Below are 22,023 nucleotides of genomic sequence, written 5' to 3' on the forward strand. Positions count from 1 at the left end.
TATCTTATGTGTAACTTCGCTGGTACCCAACTGGAGACTCTGTCCATGCAGTTCCAGTTATTATATACCTTCATGGTACTTTTCCTCTAGAGATGTGGAATTCCAGATACTAAATACCTCTTGGGATATCTTTGAACTAAATATTATCATAAAATTCATTTTACATTTAGATAAGCTGTGATATGAAAAAATTCCCTCAGATAAGAGTAAGTAGTACTGAGAATAGCTCCTGAAACTCAATGCTTTTATTCTACCCATTGTGGGTTTGCCAGAGCTGTGGGTTAGTTCCTAAAAGAGGACAGTATCATTTAGGAAACCAATTGTCCTGTTGCCAGTCCTATATCTCTGAGTTCTGGTCAGGTTTATGGGAAGTTATGGTCCTGACCTGAAGACCTTTCATTTTCACACAAACTAAGGAGGAGAGAGGATGGACGGTATAGGCAAATGGGGTGACCTTGGCTGGACACCAGGTGCCCACCCAGCCACTTCCTTTCCCAGCCAGATAGGGGAGAAAATAAGATGGAAAACAACTCGTGGAGTGGGATAAGGCAGAAGCAAAGCAAAAGCTTGAGTGCGTGAAAGATAACACAGTTTATTCTCAACTTCCCATCAGCAGCAATGGTCAATCACTTCCAAGCAGCAGGGCTTCAGCACATGTAATGGTTCCTCAGCAGGCAGCCATTGGAGACAATGAATGCCTGCCTTCCTGCTCCTTGCCTTAGCTTTTATATCTGAGCTGAAGGCATATGGTATGGAATATCCCCTTGGTCAGCTGGCCTACTTGGGACCCCTCCCAGGATCTTGCCCTCGATTGAGGAAGGAATGTTACACTGCTGATGCTGTGCTCAGCAGCAGCCAAAACACCGGTGTGTTATCAACACCCTTCTAGCTGCCAATGCTAAGCACAGCACTGTGAGAGCTATATGGGGAAATGAACACCATCTCAGCTAGATGCAATACAGCGGGATACGGTGTCACAGTTCAGATGGTGCCATTGCCTGATTATGTGCTGGAGAGATCCACATAGTTAAGTTGGCCAAATATCCTATTACTTTGGTTTTGTCCTTTCCCCCTGTGTTTGTTTCATGGTTTATGAGTATCACAGGAGCCAAGAGCAGTCCGGGTGTGCAGCTTCCCGGATGAAATCAGTCAGAGCAGCAACAAGAAAAAAACAGAGAGGCCAAGGAGAAGGAGGAGAAATACAAATAATGGATGGGAAAGTAATGAAGTTCAGACAGATGTTGATGTAAAAGATGTCTTTTTTTAATATAGAACTGAAAGCATAGCCATCGCTACAGTCCTAATATTAACAGTTTACAAATTATAGCAGTGATTGTATTTATATGTCATACAGAGTGTAAATGATGGGAATGGGTTGTCAACACACATAGGAAAACAAGTCTGAAAATCTCTAGCACTTTCTTTAAATATAATAGTTTCTGACAATTAAATATCCCATTGGTTGTTATCTAAATATTTATCTTCAGCGAAATTACTAGAAGTACATAGTCACAGAAAACCCACACTCTTCTGTTCTCTGTCTTAAAGATTAAATTATGTTTTACCTTTGAAAAAATGCTTAGTTCCTGGGTTTATCCTGTTTTATTTTGGAAAAAAGACAGAGAAAAGAGTCTGCCATTGATGGCAAGCAGGGACAAAGGCACTGTTACTAGATTGTGGTTTTGAAGGCTGTTTACTGTGCTGTCAGAGACTGTAATGTGAAATAATGCTTTTAATCTTTTGGATTAAATCATTCAGCAACAGACCTCCCTAGCAACCAGGCTCCACCTAACACAGGGCCTCATTTTCTTGCAAGGATCCTGCAATCTTACATGGATTTTCTGGGCCAGTCTTTGGCAGCAACAACACTCATTTATTCCAGATGAAAGTCAGGCCCACTATAATTAGCAATACAATGGTATTTGTCTGAAAAATCAGGAAACATTGGCATTTGCTAGAGAGGCCATATGTCTTGTGGAGAACCCAGTCCATTTAATTTAAACTTTTAGGTACCCAGGGTTAAACACATGGTCTAGTCAATTTGTCATAGCTGCTTATGACAGTTATTCCTTATACAGTCTAAGGAGAGCAGCAGTTCTTACTGAAGATCTGAGGAGGGAGATCTGTTCCCCCTCTCTATCCATCCATCCACCCACCCACCAGAGGATGATTCAGTCCACTTCATTCAAGTGAATACCTCTTTCACTGGGATTATGGAGGAACAATAGGAAATAAATGCTGGCAGCTCCATGCAGTTGGGTTTTACTCATTTGAAGATGGATGTGACTTATCTTCCTCTTGCATAATAACCCAAGAATTAGAGCACTCCCCCCAGAGAGAGGCAGTCTTGGCCTCTACTTCATCTGAGTGGGTTGAGCTCAAATCTCCTACATTTAACTCAGAGGAGCTAAATTCATCCCCTCGTAGGATGACCATCCGTAAGTCTCCATGCTTTTGTTTCTTATCCTTTCCTTTTCTGCCTGTCTGTGAGGACTGTAAGCTCTGTAAGGCACCAGCTAGTTTGTCATTAAACATTTGAGCAGCACTGACTGTTATAAGGTTCTGATTTTGGCTGAGGTTTGTAATGAAATATAAATAATAGTAACAGTTGTGCAAATTTCTGTCTTCACACCACAAAAAATGCTGAGTAAAAGCTTTTTTCTCATAAACACATTACGTATTTTTGGCTAGTATTGATAGAATTTGGGCTTTGTACAGCCTTTCATTGTGACATGGTTTGTGGAACAAAGGATGGGTCTGCAGTGATGTTGGAATTGATGTGTATTTAGGGAATGGCTGGTTGTTTGATGGTTTGATATGGGCATGATTATGTCCTTGTTTTTGGTTGTATCTTCAAGAGAAGTTCGTGCTGGAGTGTAGTAGATCTGTAGCACTTGGAAATATGATGCTCCAGGATCCTTTCTTGCAAATTACTCTTTTAGGAGATTTTTTGGACCCAGGCAAGTATGTAACTCAGGGCAGGGGTAGGCTGCAGACCTCCTACTCAGTGCCACATCCCTGCAGTATCTTTTTCTCTTGGAGTTTCTAAAGAAGAAAGCGGGGGGAGGGACTGGGCTGAGTACAGTGTGAGGACATTAATACTGTGAGAGTATTATGCTGTGAGGACATTTATGTGGTCACTCCTGCGACACTGGCGAAGAATGCAGCAGTGATGTTTTCCTTGCATGAGTCATTCTGGAGATGCCAAAAGTAGGAGCAGCCCATTGCCCAGTGATGAGTAGTGGTTGACCTTTATTTCCATCTTAGAGATTACACTAAAATTGAACTAAATTAATTGCTTTCTGAACACTGTCATCAGTGCAGCCTAGTTTCCTACAGATTTGGATTCCTTTCCCCCACCTCACTGAAACCAAGTCCTTACTTCCCCTCTGCCATGTCACTCTCCGGCTCTCTCCCATCCCTTAAGTATTTGTAAGGGAAGTGGTACATAGAGTGATGCTGATGCAGACTGCTGTGTACTCTTTAGCCAACAGTCTGCTGCTTCTCAGCATGGATAGTGGGTCACCCCACAAATACCTTTCCCTTACTGGAATGCTAATTGGTATACTTTACTCAACACCAGATTTTCTAAAATGTAGTATCTTTGAGATCTGGCTCCTCCTGTCATATATGACTGAAGCTGGCCAATAGATTCTGACACGATATTGGGGTGCAGGAGAGTGTCCCAGAGAGACAGATGGTATGAATATTTCTTTAGTAAGCAAAAGTACAAATATACTGTAATGCACACATAAATTAAAAGCATTATGAGGAAATCAGTAGGCAAAGCTCTGGGAGTTGTGTTGTGGAGGCAGACATAAAAGGAATACATTTTTAGGTTTGCTGTGAAATTTTTTTAATTACTATAGTGAAAAATTGTTGAGCAACTCATCATCATAAGGAAAATACAGGACTCACCCTACCAGTTCATCCCTCATGTATTCCAGCCCAGCAATGGATAGCCAGTGATGAATTTGTTCTGAGCTTGTCAAGCATAGTAAACAACTATACAGTTAATGGATGGCTAATATATCAGTGCATTGCACCTATGAAGTAACAGTTGTTTTGGTTATCTCCTATTTTGCCACCTTTAAAAGTACAGTTAATTGCATGTACCTTTTTATTAAATAACATTTAAAAGATAAATAAAGTAAGGTTTGGCAGTCTGGAATCTACTTTTTAGAAAAAGATTCTAACAATGGTTAGGATGTAGGATTTTAGGAGGAATATAAGGTTAGAAACTAAAATTGTTTCTAAGTATACCCAGTTGGGCTTTTTATTAAAGGAATTTGTCCCTAACTAGAAGTCCCTATGAGTATTGTGAAAGGATGCACCTCTGTTGTGCACAACAAGCTATATAGATCACAGCTTGGAGTCAAGGTAGATGTGCAGTACTGTGTATTGTTATTGCTTGGTGGCCATTGCAGGTATTTCCATTAGAAAATTACCTGAGGAGGTGTCTGGCAGATTGCATGTAAATATCCTACAAATTTTTTATAATTATGGATGAAACAATTCTTAAATAAATATTAAATAAATAAAGGTAAAACCCCACAGTAATGCTGTATATTATATTTCAGTTAAGGATAATCTTCCATCTTAACATTCCTGAGGTTTCATTTTTGATGCTGTCCTTTCTCATTTTTTCATCTTCTGAAAGCAATATTTACCATGGGGGTGTGGCATCATCATGGTAAAAATGAGCTGGTGCTGTTGGTCTCACAAGCAGCTCCCTTAATGTACAGCTCTTAAAGGCTGCTTTGGAAGGGTTTTTGCATTTCCCACAGATGCTAATGCTCTGATGTGTTCCAAAATGACAGAGGAGAGCATTTTACCCTTTTCATTTCAAGGCGACATAAAGTCTTGAAGACTTCTGAGGCCAGTTGCCATATGTTATTAAAAATTAATGAAGCAGAGCAATTGTACCTGATTCCCCTGACAGACACTCAAGCGACAGCTTTTCCTAGGGCTACTCTTCTAAATGGTTCTTTTTGCATCTGTATTTTCCTCCTCTCTGACCACGATGACATCTTCCTTGTCATTAAAACTGGAAAACAATAGTAGAGGACATTTGGGGATTTTCTCATGCAATTCCATGCAAAATCTAGTTGGATTCTGTTCATTGCACATAGGATGAGCTACTGAGACAGCCCATAAAATGAAGCATAAAACTGAGTCAACAGATATTAAGTGAGGAAGCAGATCTGCCTGTGTTTAGTGGTACAAGAGTTGCCTTTGGTAATGCTCACACTCAATGTGTGCAAGTTGAAATATTTTCCAAAAAAATTTGGTTTTTTGGGATAGGCCTAGACTACATTGCTTCAAAGCCTATCTGCATTGGAAGAGAGACTAAATATCATCTTTTCTGTGTGCTATTACCTCAGTCTTATAATATTCTAAAGGAAAGGAAATAAAAAAGAGCAGGCATTGAGGGGGCGTGCAATCTCTGCAATGATGCTTTAGGAGGTCATCAGCGAGTGTTAGTGCTCAGGCTCTGAGATTGAAGAAAATAAATTTACAACAAGGTAATACTAATTAATACTTCTTTTCTACTTTATGTGTGATGAACATTGCAGAGACACCAGCTAAATGTAGAGACTTGGTTATACATAGATTTTGTTCTTCAAAGCCTGTCAATCTTTTCGAACAGTTATCAATAAGTAAGTATATATTTGACTGAACATTTTTCTTCCCAGTAGCAGAGAAGAACAATCATCATTATCTGTGATGTGTTCACAAGGCATTGTATACAAGAGTTTTTAGGACTAAATTCTGATATTTTTACTCATACTAAATAGGAGTGTACTCTTTAGGTTATTTATTAGTAGTGAAAGTGTCTAGTGTTTCATGTAAATGTTCATATTTTGTAAAATATTGTTTTGGAGAGGTACTTATCACAAAGATGATAATTGAGGGATTTTCTTTATTTGAAAAAACACATTCTTGGCTGGTCAGACACACTTTTTGTTCATTGTGCCCTATACAGGATAACCATGGGCTATTTAGAAGATCGGTATTTGCCTGGCACAAATATTGCTCTCTTGAGAGTAGACTTTCATGATAATCCATCACATTCTCATGACCTAAGTATGCACAGTTACTCGCAGTCACTGCAGTTACATAGTTCCCCCCAATAGGAATGTTATTTGAGGAACTGGCAATTCCCTCTTCCGTGCTTCACCCAAATGTATTCTTAGCTTTTCTTTCACTGGTATTTTTGCTTTCCTGGAATCCACTCTTCTGCCCTCTGAAACTCATAGTTCTGCAGACCTCTAATCCAAATAAATCTGTGATACTTTGGAGTGATCTGCTCTTTCGTATTCAGAAGAAGTGAGGGTTAACTAATCTGGGCACTGCAACTGAGGTTACCATCCAGCACCCCTTACACACCATGGAAAGCTGCATTGCATGAAACAGCACCATTTCTTTAAGCAGGGATGTAAATAATGCTGAGATGCCAGCATGGCAGGAGTATAAGATACTGTTTGCAGGAAAAGAAGTTTACTGAGTTTCTGCTGAATAGCTACAGGTGTGGCAATCCAGAGGTAGGGGGCTGAAAATGTAAGGGCTGAAAATGTAAGCACTGCATTCCAGCCTCACACTGCTCGAGTTAATGTCTCTGCCTGAGAACAGAGCTGAAACTGTATCATCAAAACATCTACTTCAGCAGAGAGTTGTAAATTTGTCACCTAGCTGGTTTGAGACCAAAGCAACCTGTTTAGTCAGGTGTATCTCAGAAGTTGTCCTGAATCCAGGATTCCTCTAAGGAAGAGTAAATATTAGTCCTGCAGGTTTTGCAGAAAGTGGATTAGATGAACTTTCACTCTCCACTTATGCCTTATTTTCTATGGTTTATTTCAACTCTGTAGATTAAGTTCTTTTAAGATAAAAATGAGCATGGTCATTCTTGGGAGAAGAAAAAGCCCAGTCAATTTATTTAATTTTTTTTTAACTGGTCATTTTACAGGATGTAGCTACACTTATCATCAGTCTCAGTACATGAGTCAGATGGTGGTATTATGAAGTTATTCCTTACTCTGTGTTTGCATAAGATCCACTGAAGAAAATGTGACTGTTTTCACAGGCAGTGGAGCTCAATATTTCCTAATATCAGTGACAGAGCACATGGAGGAATGAAATTTCACAGATACTCACTGAAGTATGCTGAGCATTAGGGGGATAGGCAACCAAGACAATCAAAAACACAGCTGGAGAGGCGGAAAGAAAAGGTATACTTGTGAAAATAAGAGGGAAAAGGAGCCCAGCAGTAAGAAATTTTCTATTTTGTTGAAAATACAGATGTGATAAAGGATGTGTGGTTCTTTTTCAAATTTGCTTCTTATGTAAATAGTACAATGCATGCCTTACGGCACAATCCAACAAAGGAAGGAAATAAATGTTAGACATGTTTAGGTGCGTTGAGTTCCATGACAAAAATATATTGAAAATCTTGATCAGGAAAAGAACCTTATTCAAGATGGCATGTAACTGCACATTGGACCCCTAACAGCAGGAGATTAAATTCATCTTTTCTTCAGAAGAAAATGACTTTACATGTATTGCTTGATTGCGATCTAGGTTACAGGGATCTACTGCTGTAATAATATAGCACTAGTGGAATTTTCCAAGTCCAAAAATAATTTAGCATCCAAATACGTATTTTAATCTGATTTATAGCTTCACAGCCATGTCTAAGCCAGCACTGCCAAATAAAATTTTCTTTACTGTGACATGTATGCAGTTCTTTTTTGGGTATTTGGAATGGTGTCTAACATATAAATTAAGCAAAAGTTTCCTTTTACAAATATTCAGCTATATTTTTATTTTTAAAATGAAGCTTCACTTTTTACGTTTTAGAAGTGTAATTTCATTTCTTACAGTATCAGTGCCCAAACATATTTATGATATGCTTAACAAAATCAAGGACGCAAATACATGTAAAAAACATATAGTCATATCCTACAAGGGTGTTTTTTTCTTAGTATCATTATAAAAGTACTTTTCTGTATTCCAGTAATTTACCAGTTTCATTCAATGAATATCTCTCAGGAAACCAATCAGACAAAAATATATCAGTGAATTTGCCCTCCAGCTCCCCACAGATGAGTGTGTTCCTGACACCTATATAGAAGCATGTGATTGAAATAACATTTGCATAAATTCCATTTAGTGAAAGATGCATTAGCTGATGCTGGTGAATGTGAGGACACTTAATGAAACAGTAAATATCAATGCATGTCTAAGCATTGATCATTTAATGCAGACATTGTCAGAAGAATTAAATAGATCATTATGTCCTTTTGTTCTTTCTCTTTATTTAGTATAATGTACTGTTGCTTTCTAAATTGCCTCAGGGTCTTTAATAAAGAAAGATTTCTCCTCTTAATTTGGACAGCTGCATAATTGGGATGCTAAATCATCGTCAGGGATGTAATCAAAATGATCCTACTATGTAACAATCTTCTAGTTTTCCTACTTTGTTTAGAGCAGAAGGAACAGATTTAAGCAGTTGCAATCTGTTGCATTGCCCTAAAAGTCAAGCATTGATCATTATAATATAATAGTTACAAAACCAAAGATCTCCAGGTCCCTTGTAAATAAACCTAATTCAAAATTCAAAGTAACTGTTGTGGTAGATATGGTTACAATGTAGGAAAATCTGATCCACAGAGATAATTTAACAGAATTACAGGATTTGATTTGCCTGATTCACATCACAAACTAGCATCAGAATCTGGAAAAAAAAAAAAGGTCACTAAATCTGATACCCAGTCATGACTTTAGCTACACAAAACACACCAAACAAATAACTATCTGACTCTAGACCCTACTTATAAAAAGTCACAGGATTCACACTTTCCATACTTAATGGGAAGGTGATGGCAATGACTGTGAAGCTGAGGCTTTGTTCACAAGGTGCCCCATGCAGAGGTGGAGTCCAAGAAGAAAATCGCAGACTGGGATCTCACCACCTACTGCCCTTCCATGCCTGCTGGTCAGTCAATTGGCCTTAACCCCACAGGCACCAGTGGATATATTTGTTCTGGTTCCAGGTGTTTCTCCTTGAAGGCAGTGAGGTGTAGTGAGACTTTTATCCTAGGAAACTCTCAGAAAAGGGTCGTGATCCTACTATATGTACAGTTTCAGCCTTCGATCAAATGCCATGGTCACCAGTGTACACATCAGTTGAATCAGATTTCCTTGGTTTATTCTAAAAAGAGACAGCAGTAGGGCAGGAATCCAACATAAAAATGTATGCTAAGCAGAAGAGACTTCAGCTAATGTTATCCCTTGGAGTTAATGCCAGACTGCTAATTTAAGTGCTCAATGCATAATAAAGTTTCTGTAGTGACACTCTGCAAAAGTGCAACTCTGCTTAGAAATGTTGCAGTGACATGAAAGTTCAGGTAGGCCAAGTGGCTTGTGGATGCTGCAGCATTCTCCTGGAAATGACCTGCCCGTGTCGCTGAGAGTATTTCTTCTGCAAACAGGCTATATGCTAATTTCTCGATACACCCTCAATTTCCACTGTATAATAGCACTAATGACCTTGACAGAAAGCATTTTCTAGGGAATAATAACCATTTGAGGTTTAATGACCTGAGGCTGTGCCTCAGGCCATCAACTCCTTCAAGCTGCTCATTAAATCCTTTGGGTATGCAGTCTGCTTCAGTCGCTCCTGCTTAAGCATTTGCTCACTGTCACCTAATAATAATATTCTCCCTGAGGTATTTCGTCTTCAGAGGCCCTGATGTTGGAAATGTGTTTGTCCTTAAGTCTTTTGGGAAAAGAAATCATCATTAATTTTTTAGGTGACTGTGTGTTACAAGTCAAAGCATTTACTCAGGCTGTCACTGAGCTTTTGGGGTGAGGAACTCAGTAAAAGCGAGACAGTTAAACTCATGAATTACACCTTGAAATATAAACTCTTTGTTCTAATTTCTTGCAATCTCATAATCTAAATCAAGATCCAGTAGCGTCCCCCCATCCTAACCCTGGTGGTTCATTGAGAGAGTTGATTTTGGACAGGCTACCACTTCCTAGCAAAGAGTGGCTTCATACTAGCTCTAAAAGACACCCAAAATTCGGAGCTGTGCAGAAGGAACAATACAATAGAGAGCACAGATGCCTGTTGGAGGAGGAATGCTAGGCCGATTTCTTACCAATGAAGTCATAAGTCAAAGATGATGTATTGTCCTATGTTGTGGTACATACTTGTGAAGGGTGAACTTGTTTTTCTGTTGAGGATTTTTCATTTAAGGGAACATTCTTCCCACATTCAGATGGCTCCAAATACAATTGGATCTTAGTTAAATCTGCTACTGTGGTGTTACATCGTGTTCCCTGTTTATTTGTGTAAGAGTGCAGCACAGCATGCCGAGTAGGCATGTCACAAACAAATTACTATTACAAGTTTCTTTCCAGAGTTTCTAAACTGAGAGAGAAGAAAAGCTTGGGGAAGAAGGCAATCAACAACAGTTCTAGGAAACTGTTACAGCAAGCATGGTGCCGAGTGATGTGTCTACAAATCAGTTATATGGTCTTCACATCAATTACAAGAGTCCTCTGGTGAGGCCCTTCCAGGATGGTAGTCTCTGTTGTGCACTGAGCAATCCATTCACTTTTTATGTCTAAGGAGAGCTAGGAACAGGGTTCTTAAGGAGCTGGAAAGTGGAGATGCCTACTCATCTGTCTGGGAAGACCTGCCCTCACCCTGACTTTAACTTAAAACCAGCTCTGTAGTTTGAGATAGCACCTTTGCCCAGAGGCAGCACACATTTTTAGGAAAAAAAATCTGACAAATTCTAAAACTTGGAAGTACTGTTTCTAAGTTTGAGATACTTCATCTTATAAAACACTTAAGAAAACCTGAATACCAAGAATGTATAGTATCAGCTGGTGGGGAGGGAGGAATTTTGATAAGTGTAAGTTAATTCTGATGAGGTATACGTGTATCCTATGGAAAGCAGCAGGTGAATTGATGAATAAGGCACTGTGGTGATTAGGGGGTGAACAACATGAGTACTTACTTCATTGTTTATGTTTCAGATTAGTGGATTTTGAGGTCAGGTAACTAATTCAGTGACATGCTTTGTGTGGGAAATACATGCTCTTTGTGGTAACCACTGAGCACCTACATAGGAATGTTCCTATATAAATCTCAAATCCCCTTGCAAACGTGGATACAGGTCATTATGCCATCACTGCAAATGGAGAATATGCAGTGCAGAAAAAGTGAAATTAAGTCACACAGTACAGTAACAGGAGATGCCCCAAAGAAGAATCTCACTGGAAATGTCTCTAGCTTTATATGCCTGCTCTTCCCAAATTCTCTGTATAGTCCCTAGAGAAGAATGAGCACTTTCTGGGCACAAGCTGTTTTACCTCTTTCAGACATTAACTTTTAGATAAGATAAATATTTTAATGGAAGTACCTCTTTCTATCCCTAGCTTTCAGTAGCACCTAGGATTAATAGTTCCAATGCAGTTGCAAATAGGTGAGATGATTACCATCCTTTATGTAAATAAATATTCTGCATGGATGACAGAATGGCTGCTATGAAGTCAGGTCAGCTAGATTATTAAGCACATGCTTAATGCTGAGCTCTGGTATGTTCTATTGAAGCCTGGTTTGTAAAACCAGCCCTCTGCTGAGACCTTTACTGTTGTGTGGAACAAGCGGGTGTGCTGATGACCCAGCCTTAGCTCTGATTCCCTTGGCCGTTGTTGGTTTGAGACAAGCATGCAGCATCATTCCCATGTAGATTTTAGGTGTAGGAATACAGTTCTGGTTGGAATTTCCTTTCTAAAATCTACTGAGAATTCAAATGAGAGCCAGATGAGTTTTTTCCTGTTCATTTAGAAGAAAAATGCAAAACATCATGAGAAACTTTAAAACTCCAACACTCCCTGAAAGTTCTCACCACAACAACATTTTCCTGAAAAAGTTCTTTCCAGGGGGATTCAAGCTTGCAGGTGATTAGCATTCATTATGTTTTTTCTACCCCTGATGAGGAAAGGCCAGATCAGTAAACAATGACTGAAAGAAATGCTTTGAAATACATTCAACAAATAATAGCTTTGTAGTCTCAGTTTTGAGGCTACTTTTAGCGGCCTCAAATTGGCTTTGGCTTGGAGTTACAGAAAGATTAACAAAAGCCCCAGCTCTGTTCCCAAAATCAGTCAGCCAATGTAGCATCCTAGTTATAATTTTCACCTTCTGGCAGCATTGCCTTCCCTGCACATCCTCCAGAGCAGGTGAAGCAGTGGTGTCCAAGCTGATTTGTTTGGGTTATTGTTTTTCCTTAAAGATGAAGCTGTACTAGAAAATATGGAACTGTAATTTTCAGTATACCAATGTGACTCCTTAGTGGTAAGTAAGCTTTCAGAGCATAATGCAGTGGCCACAGAATACTGTGGGCCCTGGGCTTCTAACTACGATTACAGTGTAAGAAAACACTGCAAAATATAGCCCATCTCCTAAATCAAAATACCTTTTTTGTGTCTTTACTTTTAACTAGCAGTTTCAAAGCAACACGTGAACTCTAAGGTGGTTATTTAAAATCTTTAACTGCCATTTTACTGAGATTTCATTGTCAGATTTAGGCTTCTCCTTTCAAAAACTGAGCCAGGCATCTTTTATGGTGAAATCTATAGGAGGCACCATCTTTTGTAGGCAACTGCCTGCTTTCTGCTTCTGTTTCTGTCTGGAGAATAACTTATCTCATCATACTTCTGGCATATCTGAGGCTGGACCCTGCCAAAATCTGAAAGTGAAATAAACCATCAAAAAATGTCAGATTCTTAAAAGTGCAGACCAAGGTCAAGTCTAGAAAAAAAATATACTTGGAAAATAAAGTACTTTGCCATTTCCTTCAAAGCATACACAACCAATTTTCAATCTTTGTGTTTATCTGCATATCCCATTACTGTAGCTCCAGACAGCCAAAAATGTCTCATGTCCTCAGTGCATACTTTTGCTCTCCTGGCCTTGAGGGGACATAAAGCCAGAGCAGCCCCTGGATCTGGCTCTTCATGGAGCACATCTGGAGAGGGGGAAGGGCCCCAAGATGATTTCAGAGGCAGCACACCAGCTGGCAGGAGCTTCCCACTGGAGCAGGTCCGAGTGGCCCTGTGCCCCTGCAGACAGCTCCCACCTTGCACTAGAGGTGACGTCTAGAGAAGGGAGGTGTCCTCACACACCCCTTCTGGGCAAGGAAACTGCTGTTGTGTAGAGACTTCTCAAAGACCAAATGGAAATTTGGTCAAAACAAGCTGAACCTCAGGCCCCAAGATTTGGAACAGCAGCCATCTCTCATCTCTTCTTTAAACAGTGTATTTTAATGCTTTGCAGCATTACAGTGTGAGGCATGCTGCCTTCCATCTCCTTAATCCTCTGTAAATTTACTTCTAACAGCTACTGCCAAAATACAGTATGGCAGTCACACAGCACATGCTTCTTCAGTGGTGAGCACAAAGCAGCTTCTGTTCAGAGGGACTATGTTGCAAGCCCATGAGTGACACATTGTGACTGTTCAAGATTATGAAACATACTCTGAAACTGAGCAAGCCATAAACACTTCATTTTTCAAAAATAGTCATATTACCTCTGTCATTCTGCTTGGCAAGTGTATGTATGCAGACCTTGTTGCATCCACGTAGCACACGTTGAACAGTCACCAAGTGTTAAATCAGTGTTGTGCCAGCCGCACTGCAGAGTTCAGAGCAAATATTTCAAGTATGTACTTCAACACTCTTCTCATTTTTTATAAAAACCCCTGATCTTTATTTGTTTATTTTTACTTCGCTAGCCTCTCTCTTAGACTGAACTGACCTTAAACTATAGTGTGGAGTTACATTCATTGATCTCCTGATGAATGCTCTCTAATTGATCCAGAATCAGGTCATGGCTTAAGACAACTTCTAACTCCAAGTGGGAAATATCTGCTGGAAAGGCAAGTGTCTCGTGTTTGTCGATGGGCAGATGCTGCTGTAAAATAAGTAAGTTTAGAGATCAGCAAAGACCTGGACTAAATCCTTAGTAGCACCAAAAAAATCTCTCTAGTTTGACAGGCTAACTATTTGTTGAAGTTGTGGAGGAAGGAAGACATCATGGAAGCTAACCGTGTGGCCCTCATGGACTTTGAGCATATTTTGAGTGTAGTACACACTTTAACATGTGGAGTCTCACAATTTTGCTTCAAGGAGGGAAGAATAATTTTTCTCTTTTTCAAACTGAAGTGTAAGTGTTAAGTGATGTGTCTCATTTCCTACCAGAAGTTTAGCTGAGCAAAAGACTAGTCATTTACTTTCCAAATATCTAGCTGCTAGCACTGTCTAGAGACCAAACCATCTTTGCCCACAGTCAGGCACATAATGAATCAGATGCGTGGGAATGTGCTCTCCAGCAGTCAGAGCAAAGAGACTCCATCCATGAGATGGCAACTGAAACTGTCCAACTGACTTCCCATCAACTATTAAGAAATAGTTGAAATTCATCCAGCAAGTTAAAAAGTGACAGGGTCTGTATTTCACTGACATTTGCAGAGCCAACCCTTCTGTATGCCCTCCTGTTGTCCAGCAAGAGGCACTGACATGAAAGTATGAGGCTTGTGCTTCCTTCAGTAGCTTTGGTGTCTCTCCTTGTGTACCCCAGAAATCCACTCTCTGGTACCAGCAGGGAACAAGCACTGGTAGGTCTCCAGCCTTCCTGTTGTCTTCTTTCAGAGTAATATATGCCATGTAGCTGGAGGCCGGAGTCCAGCTTTATAGAGTGATAACTGCAAACATCTAACTTATCTAAGGTTTTTCATGCTTTTATTTGATAAAAGAGCAATTTATGTCTTTCCTGCTTTTAGCTAAAAATAACAGTAAAAAAGTGTAGAGTGTTATTAGTCCTGGGTGGTGTGCTAATTAGTTCTTTGCTAACTCTACTCTATTGCTGACAATGATTATTGTCAAGTAATTACAGAGTTCCTAAGAATCTGGCTTCCATTTGATCTGTGGTGTAACAAGGGTAAGGAGATGAGAAATGTCAGTACTATGGATACCCAGTGTTACTTCTACCATAGCAGAATTTTGTGTTACAGGAAACAGTTATTTTGTACAACGGCTTTAATAGATGGAAACAGACCTAGGTGAGCTGCAGAATGGAAAACCAGTATTTTCACTGCATTAAAAGTCTGTTCTCTACTTGAAGGAGCACATAAAACCCCCACAACCTTCTATTTAAAAATGTATGGAAAGGAAACTAGAGGCTTCAGCCAAAAGGGCTAAAAATAATAACTATACCAACATAGCAAAGAGTTCGATTTCTTCCTCCCTCCAGCATGAATGAATATATGTTTATGTACACCTATCATGTAGGAATTACTTTAGCCTGTTTTCTGTGTGTTGCTCTGTAGCCATATGGACTGCAGCTTTCATTCTAAAGGGGAATAAACAAAACATTCTAATGAGTTCTGTGAAGAAAAATCATGGAATTCTGTTAGTTTACGTATCCAAAACATTTCAGTTCATTGGTAAAATTGTTTGCTCTGTATCATCCCTTTGAGTTTTCAGAAAGCATTTAGATGTGTGTGTGCTGGAGTGCACAGAAAATGTCTGCAGCCACCTGGTAGTAGGAGGCAGGATTGGGTGAATTAAAAATCAAAGGTGCTTGAGAAGGCAAATGAGAGTTAAATACTTTGAACATCTTTTAAGATCTGCACCCTACCAGTTGATAAATTTAAATATCCTTAAAATTCTGGCCTTTGAAATCACCACTTTGATACTGAAAGTTATCTATATCTATTCAGTAAATTAAATACAATTTCCATCATGTGATAGATAATGGAAACTGAACAGCTGTCGGAACAGTAGCTCCACTGCTCTGTGAAAAGGAACCTTTAGTTTGATTTTCCCCATTTAGTACTGTTTACATATTGGACAGAAGTGTTTGGAAGGCACTTGCATAAAAATGGGTGCTTTTGTGAAAACAGAACGAGGAAAGTTTTTTTTTTTTTTTTGTAAGTGAGTAATTCTTTCCTTTAATCTCTTTGTTTTTTCTCATGACTCTACAAAGATCAGCACACAGCCATGTAATTAGGGGCTCTGGACTAGATCATGCTAAAACACACATTAATGTGCTCCACTGTTCTTACAGCACTGCATAGTCAAAGCAAAATGTAAAATTTAGTTCACAATAACATCTTTACAGAAGTACATGCTATTTCTTCTGTCAGTTAAATAATTTTTAAAAGTAGTGGAACCATCAAACAATGGAGGTCATCTGGCCTAATCCCTGCTCATGGCAGAGCCAGCTTATCACATCGCATCTGACACTGACATAGGATCGATCAATCCAACCCCAAAAAGGAAGATAGACCAAGTTCAGAATATCCAGTTAAAGAAAATAATAATTTGTGTTTAGTAATAATTTGCTGATTTCTCATTTCTTCATGCAGTCATAAAAGACATCCTGGCAGCTCTCATTAATAATGTTCTTGTAGTAAACAGCAGCTGGATAAAAGCATTAAACAGATATGGGTGTTTGATCCTCTCAGAAATAATAATAATAAAATAGTAGCTATCCGCAAGTAATCTTAACCTTCATTTTATAAATGACTTTTCACTATGGTCTCGAGGCATGATGAAATGTTAATAATGTTGATATACTTCAATGATAATAATTACAATATGTAATAATAATTACAATATGGTTGTGAATAAAAAAATAAGACATCTGGGTCTGTAGGTACAGCTTTTGCCTGTACTTTCAGGATAATGTCAGCCCTCCTGTTACTGGAATATGTGTAGATGACAGCTTCTTACAAATTGTGTGAATAAGTGACATTCTGCTGTTCAGGGTTCAATTTTTTTGGAAGAAATACATGGGACATCTTTCTCAATAGGCCCTTTCATGAAAAGAGCTAATAAGGAAACAGTGGGATCTAAAGACAGATCTGCTTGGAGTGTTGATCAGCTGATAATTGCAGATAATACTGATAATACCAGGTGGGAGCTCAGCACTTTGCATTGCATTCACTGTGCACAAGCCATGGATTTGGAACTCAGTCTTCAATACTTGAACTCTGCTGTATGTGCTGTATCTTATCGATGTTTCTTGCACTACAAATTACTCATCTCACACAGAACTCCAAAAGAAAGTGTTTTAATCTTAATTTATGATAAACAAGAACTGAGAAATCTTTTTATTAATACATCAAAGTGCTATCTCCAAGGAGAGTTACTTTCATATTAATGTTCAGTGTTTAATATAAATTCACAGCATGAAGACCACCTCAGATGGGTAGAGTTTCTCTGATGTATATCTGATTGCCCACATGTAATTTGAACATCTACAGAACATGAAGGGCATAATCAAAGAATAATTAATATGTTGATAAGGAGATATGTTTTGTTCTACTTATCTGCATAATTCAGAGAGAAAGTTTACGATGACAGCATCTATCTTTTGGGGTATTGTTTACGTTTTCACTCAAATTATAACATGAAGCATTCTCCTGCATTCCATAGTGCCTTTCATCTGACGAACTCCAATTACTGTCTGACCAATTAATTTCAGTACCGCACACATGCAAACCACATTGGGTATTATGGAAAATCTAAGCAAGGCATTGAAGTCTGAAATTTGACCTCCAGTTTAGGACACTGAGCTTGAAAACCCTGCCTTCCAGAGACATTGAATCTCTGTCTTTAATTGGAGTTATGAGTACCCATGAGAATTGAAACTAATGCTCAGACCAGCACTACATCCTCTTGGGAGCCCTCTGAATGTCAGGCCACTCCAGAGACCTTTAATATCTTGTATGCTGCTTGAGTTCAGGCTGTCTGCAAATCTCCCCTGCCTTGCAAGAGATGACATTTTTCAAAACCTTGCAAGGACAGGGGGTAGCTACAAGCTGCATGTAGTGGAGTCCATCTGCTGCATCCAAATTCAAACCAGATCTCAAGGGCAGAGTACCAGACAAAACATCTTGTGCAATTTATGTGCAGTGAAGAAACATACCTTGTGTACAGACTGAAGAATTTACTGCTCTAGTGATTAAAGTATTAGCAATCTAATCAAAGAGTTAGCCCAGCTACAAAGATAATAACACTTATAGTTCCAAGTATAAAGTTATGGCAAGTTTCCAGTAGTGGTACAGTTGAAATTGATACATACATACTTCCTATTATCTACTCCTCTCCCTGGTGTTATGCTTGCCCTTCCCATGACTCTGTGGGTCCCAAAATCAATAGTGCTAATTTTCCTCAAGATGAAAAGGGCTGTAGAGGAGCTTACAGCAAAGGAAGCTGAAATTCTTCACTAAGAAAAGTATGATGTTGCTGATGGAGATATTTTCTTTCTTACTGTTGGGTCAGTTCAGGGTTAGTTTTACAGATTTCCTGAAATAGTCATAGAATCACAGAGTGGTTGAGGTAGGAGGTCATCTTGTCCAACCCCCCTGCTCAAGCAAGGCCACCTACAGGCAAGTGCCTAGAAGTGTGTCCAGATGGTTTTGAATATCTCCAGGGATGAAGCCTCCACCGCCTCCCTGAGCAACATGTACCAGTGCTCAGTCACCCTTAGAGGGAAAAAGTGTTTCATGATGTTCAGAGAAGTGTTTCTGTGTTTCATTGGGTGCCCATTGCCTGTCACAGGGCATATCTGAGAACATCCTGGTTCTGTCTTCTTTGCACCCTCCCTTCAGGTATGTATAGTCATAGATGAGATTCCACTAAGACTGGCCCCTTCCCAAGGCTGAACAGGAATGTACAACATGAAGAGGTACAAACAGCTACAATGGTTCAATGACTACTTTTTCATAATATCTACTAGCTATGGAACTCTCATCAGTAGGTTGCAAAAATTGCTTTATAGCACATCTGAGTGGCAAGTAACCGTACACTTGGAGGTTTTCTAAATACAGCTGGATGCAACATGTCCCTTTTCAATTTAAGCTCAGAAGCTGTTTTGGTCTTCAGGCCATAATACGTAGAAGTTTAGATGCCACCTAGATCTCTTGAGAACCCAAAACCAGAAACTTGTAAAATGAGAGTCTATTTTCAAAATTTGTCCATAGTGACTCTGAGTCACCAGAAGTTTTGAAATAGATCCTAAGGGATGGGATCTACATGTTTGATAATGTTCCTTCCACATTAAAAATAGTGTATTTTATACTAGAGTCCTTAAAGACTCACATTTTCCAGATCTTTATCCAAACATATTTTTCAGTGGGCATACACTGTTCATGTATCAAAGTTCTGTTAATTCTCAAGTCAGCAGTTCTCAGGTTTTGAGTGACAGGCCAAATAGCTGGGAAGGGCAGCATGGTACTGAAGAATGGATGGGTGGTACTCTTTTCTCCAAGTCTATACTAAGCCAAGACTCATGGGGGCTGTCAGAAGGCAAGAAAAGGAATATAAATCCTAATGGGGAAGGAGGATGTGAAGGGAACCAAGCTCTTAATCACTTCTGTCCATTAGCAATACCAGAGTAGTTTTCCCAAGACTAAATGGAGGAGAGCCTGATGTCCTTGTCAGCTCCCTATATATATATATATATATATATATATATATATATATATATATAAAATGTGAATTTTATCTATCTCATAAATCCTGTTAGTAGTTGCAGCTGGATAAAATATTCTCCTTGTTTCTTGTCATAAACTGCTACAGCATTCTTCTGTGCAGCTGCCACATTTCATCCTAATGCAGCTGCATTTCACCCAGGGATGAAGTGATCCCTATATATAACTTTCTCTTCAGTTTTTATAACAGTTTAAAGTTCCTCAAGATGAGATGTGGGTTGCAAGCTATTGTTTTATTGTGTCATCACAAAGTGCTGCATTGTAGGCTAAGAAAAGTGTTTTCGAAGTGATACTTGAAGATAGGGAGAGATTTTTTGCGTTGGGGGGATTTAAAATCCTGTTTCAGGAATTTGAAAGGAACATGGCTAAACAATGGGAAACAACCTTGCATGGAGTAAGATTGTATAAACTGAGTGGACATGTGGGACAGTGGGTAGCAGAGATGTCAGAGAAATGAATGGAAGAGAGTTGGTTTTAAGTGACTTCAGAGTGGAAGACATGGAAAGAGAAGGAGAAAGGGAAACGAGCAGTAAATAGAAATTATGATGATAAGGAGCAACAAAAAATCTCAAGAGGACACTCGAAGACCTGGATTTCTTGGTTTTATCACATAACTGAGCCATATAACATGGATGGGATTTTCAGCATCAGGTGGTTCTATTAAACATCTTTGCAGTGTTATTAATGTTATGTCTGAAACTTTCAAATGTTAAGACTGCTTGGTATCCAAATCTCATTGCATTCTTATGACTAGGTGCCTGAGTGTACTGTACACCCTGTACCAGAGGGAGTTCCTTGGAACTCTGCATAATGGGAGAATTCCCTAGGGAATTGATTTTGTGCTAGACTTGTAGGAACTGGTTGCCTGGCAAGTTGGCTAATTACTCTGAACTAGGAGTTCCTCAGGATATTTCTTACTCCTAAGGTCCTTATTGTGTCCCTACATCCCTACTGGCTTGGTGTGCTGGCTGCTTCGATGGCCCCTGTGAGTCACCTCTCAGCCTAAAGCACGTGTGGAGTGTAGCACGTGGTACCAAGGTCTCTCCTACACTGCAAACTGTAATTTCTCCGTTGCTATTTGCACAGCCACCTTCTTGTTATTAGCATGAGGGAACTCATTGTGTTGCATACCTAGTTCTGATGATATCTACATGTAAAAAATATTAATACAGACAACTGTTCTGAGATCTGTAAAGTTTTGTGCCTGATGAACCTGCTATAAATTTCAGGTCTACCAGTTTTACCAGCATCCCATTAATTTGGGAAAGGGATTCATAATCCTTTCCTAGCATAATCCTTTCACCCAAGGGGGACTTAGGTTCCTAACTCCTTGCTGGAAGAACACACCTTTCTTCTTAGGAAATGTAGCCTTGCTCAAGATAAAAGACTGACAAGAAGTTTCCCAGCTGGGCTGTGCAGACTTTGGTTGTAGTAGGAAACAAAAGAATCATTGTAGTCATTGAAAGAAACATTTTATATAGTCATAGCTATGTCTGAGTAATAGAAATGTCAGTAGCTCAGAAGGAAGAGCTGTATATGGGATCATCTAATGGAGAAAAATATTCTCATAACACTGTCTTTAGTTCATTTATTCCATTCTGGAGAATTCTTTTCCAAATCTGTGGTGGTAGTAGTGACTAGTCAGATAAGACACCATCTCAGTTTTGAGCACACTCATCTCCTGATCCCAGTGTCCTTTGGTAATTAATGTTATAGATCGTATTTTTAAAAAATCCTGTGTCAGTTCAGATTACCTTCCTTCTTCTGCATTCCTCCCTTTATTATTCTCCTTGTCCTTGTCCTGTGTGTATAGTGAATCGAAGTTCCCAATTTCCTCTTTTTGTATTACCCCTGATTTTATACCCTTTTATCATAACCCTTCTTTATTCATCTGCTCTCCCAATCTTTTAATATCTCAGCTTATGAGATTTTTTTCATGCCCATAAATAATCATGCTTCTCACTTTCAACCTTTCTAAGAAGTCAGAGCATGAATGGACATCACCTGACTATTATTCACGAAGTGTAAAGAATTACACATAAAGAAACTACTCATGAGCTTGAAAGAATCTTTTCCTATTGATATTTGAATTATATTCAGCCACAGTAATTTAAAAGGTCCATATTTTATCATATTATTACTAGTACCACAGTATTCCGCAAAAGGTTAAGGACTATTAAAATAACACTTTGACAGTTTTATTTGTTCCTTCCTTGCAAAACATAATCTTGTTTCTAATAGTAACTATGTGGCATGACACAAAATAACTCCGATGAAATTCCACTTTTGAAAACCTTATTATCAGGATTTATTGAAGACTATGCATCATAGTGTAGTAAAATCATAAATTCATTGTGTGCTTATGGTTTATTTTATTTATTATATATTTGTACTATAAAGTGTAATTTTATGGCTGCATGGTACAATTGCCATTGTGTTATTACTG

At 39.0% G+C, this 22,023-nt stretch overlaps 1 protein-coding gene across 5 annotated transcripts in view; it reads left to right on the forward strand.

The window, feature by feature from the left end:
• The window catches only part of STARD13 (StAR related lipid transfer domain containing 13), a 251,030-nt gene that overhangs the window by 181,218 nt on the left and 47,789 nt on the right, over positions 1 to 22,023 (forward strand). Inside the window, exon 1 of one of the 5 annotated variants that reach the window (XM_027728934.2) lies at positions 14,646 to 14,693. The exons of the other annotated variants lie outside the window; for them this stretch is intronic. The gene's annotated coding sequence lies outside the window, so the exon portion shown is untranslated. Of the gene's footprint in view, positions 1 to 14,645; positions 14,694 to 22,023 lie in introns of those variants that run through there. 5 annotated transcript variants of the gene reach the window in all.

The sequence above is a fragment of the Pipra filicauda genome, unplaced genomic scaffold, assembly GCF_003945595.2.
Source record: "Pipra filicauda isolate LSUMZ 115617 unplaced genomic scaffold, ASM394559v2 scaffold50_size3627746_pilon, whole genome shotgun sequence".
Lineage (NCBI taxonomy): Eukaryota > Metazoa > Chordata > Aves > Passeriformes > Pipridae > Pipra > Pipra filicauda.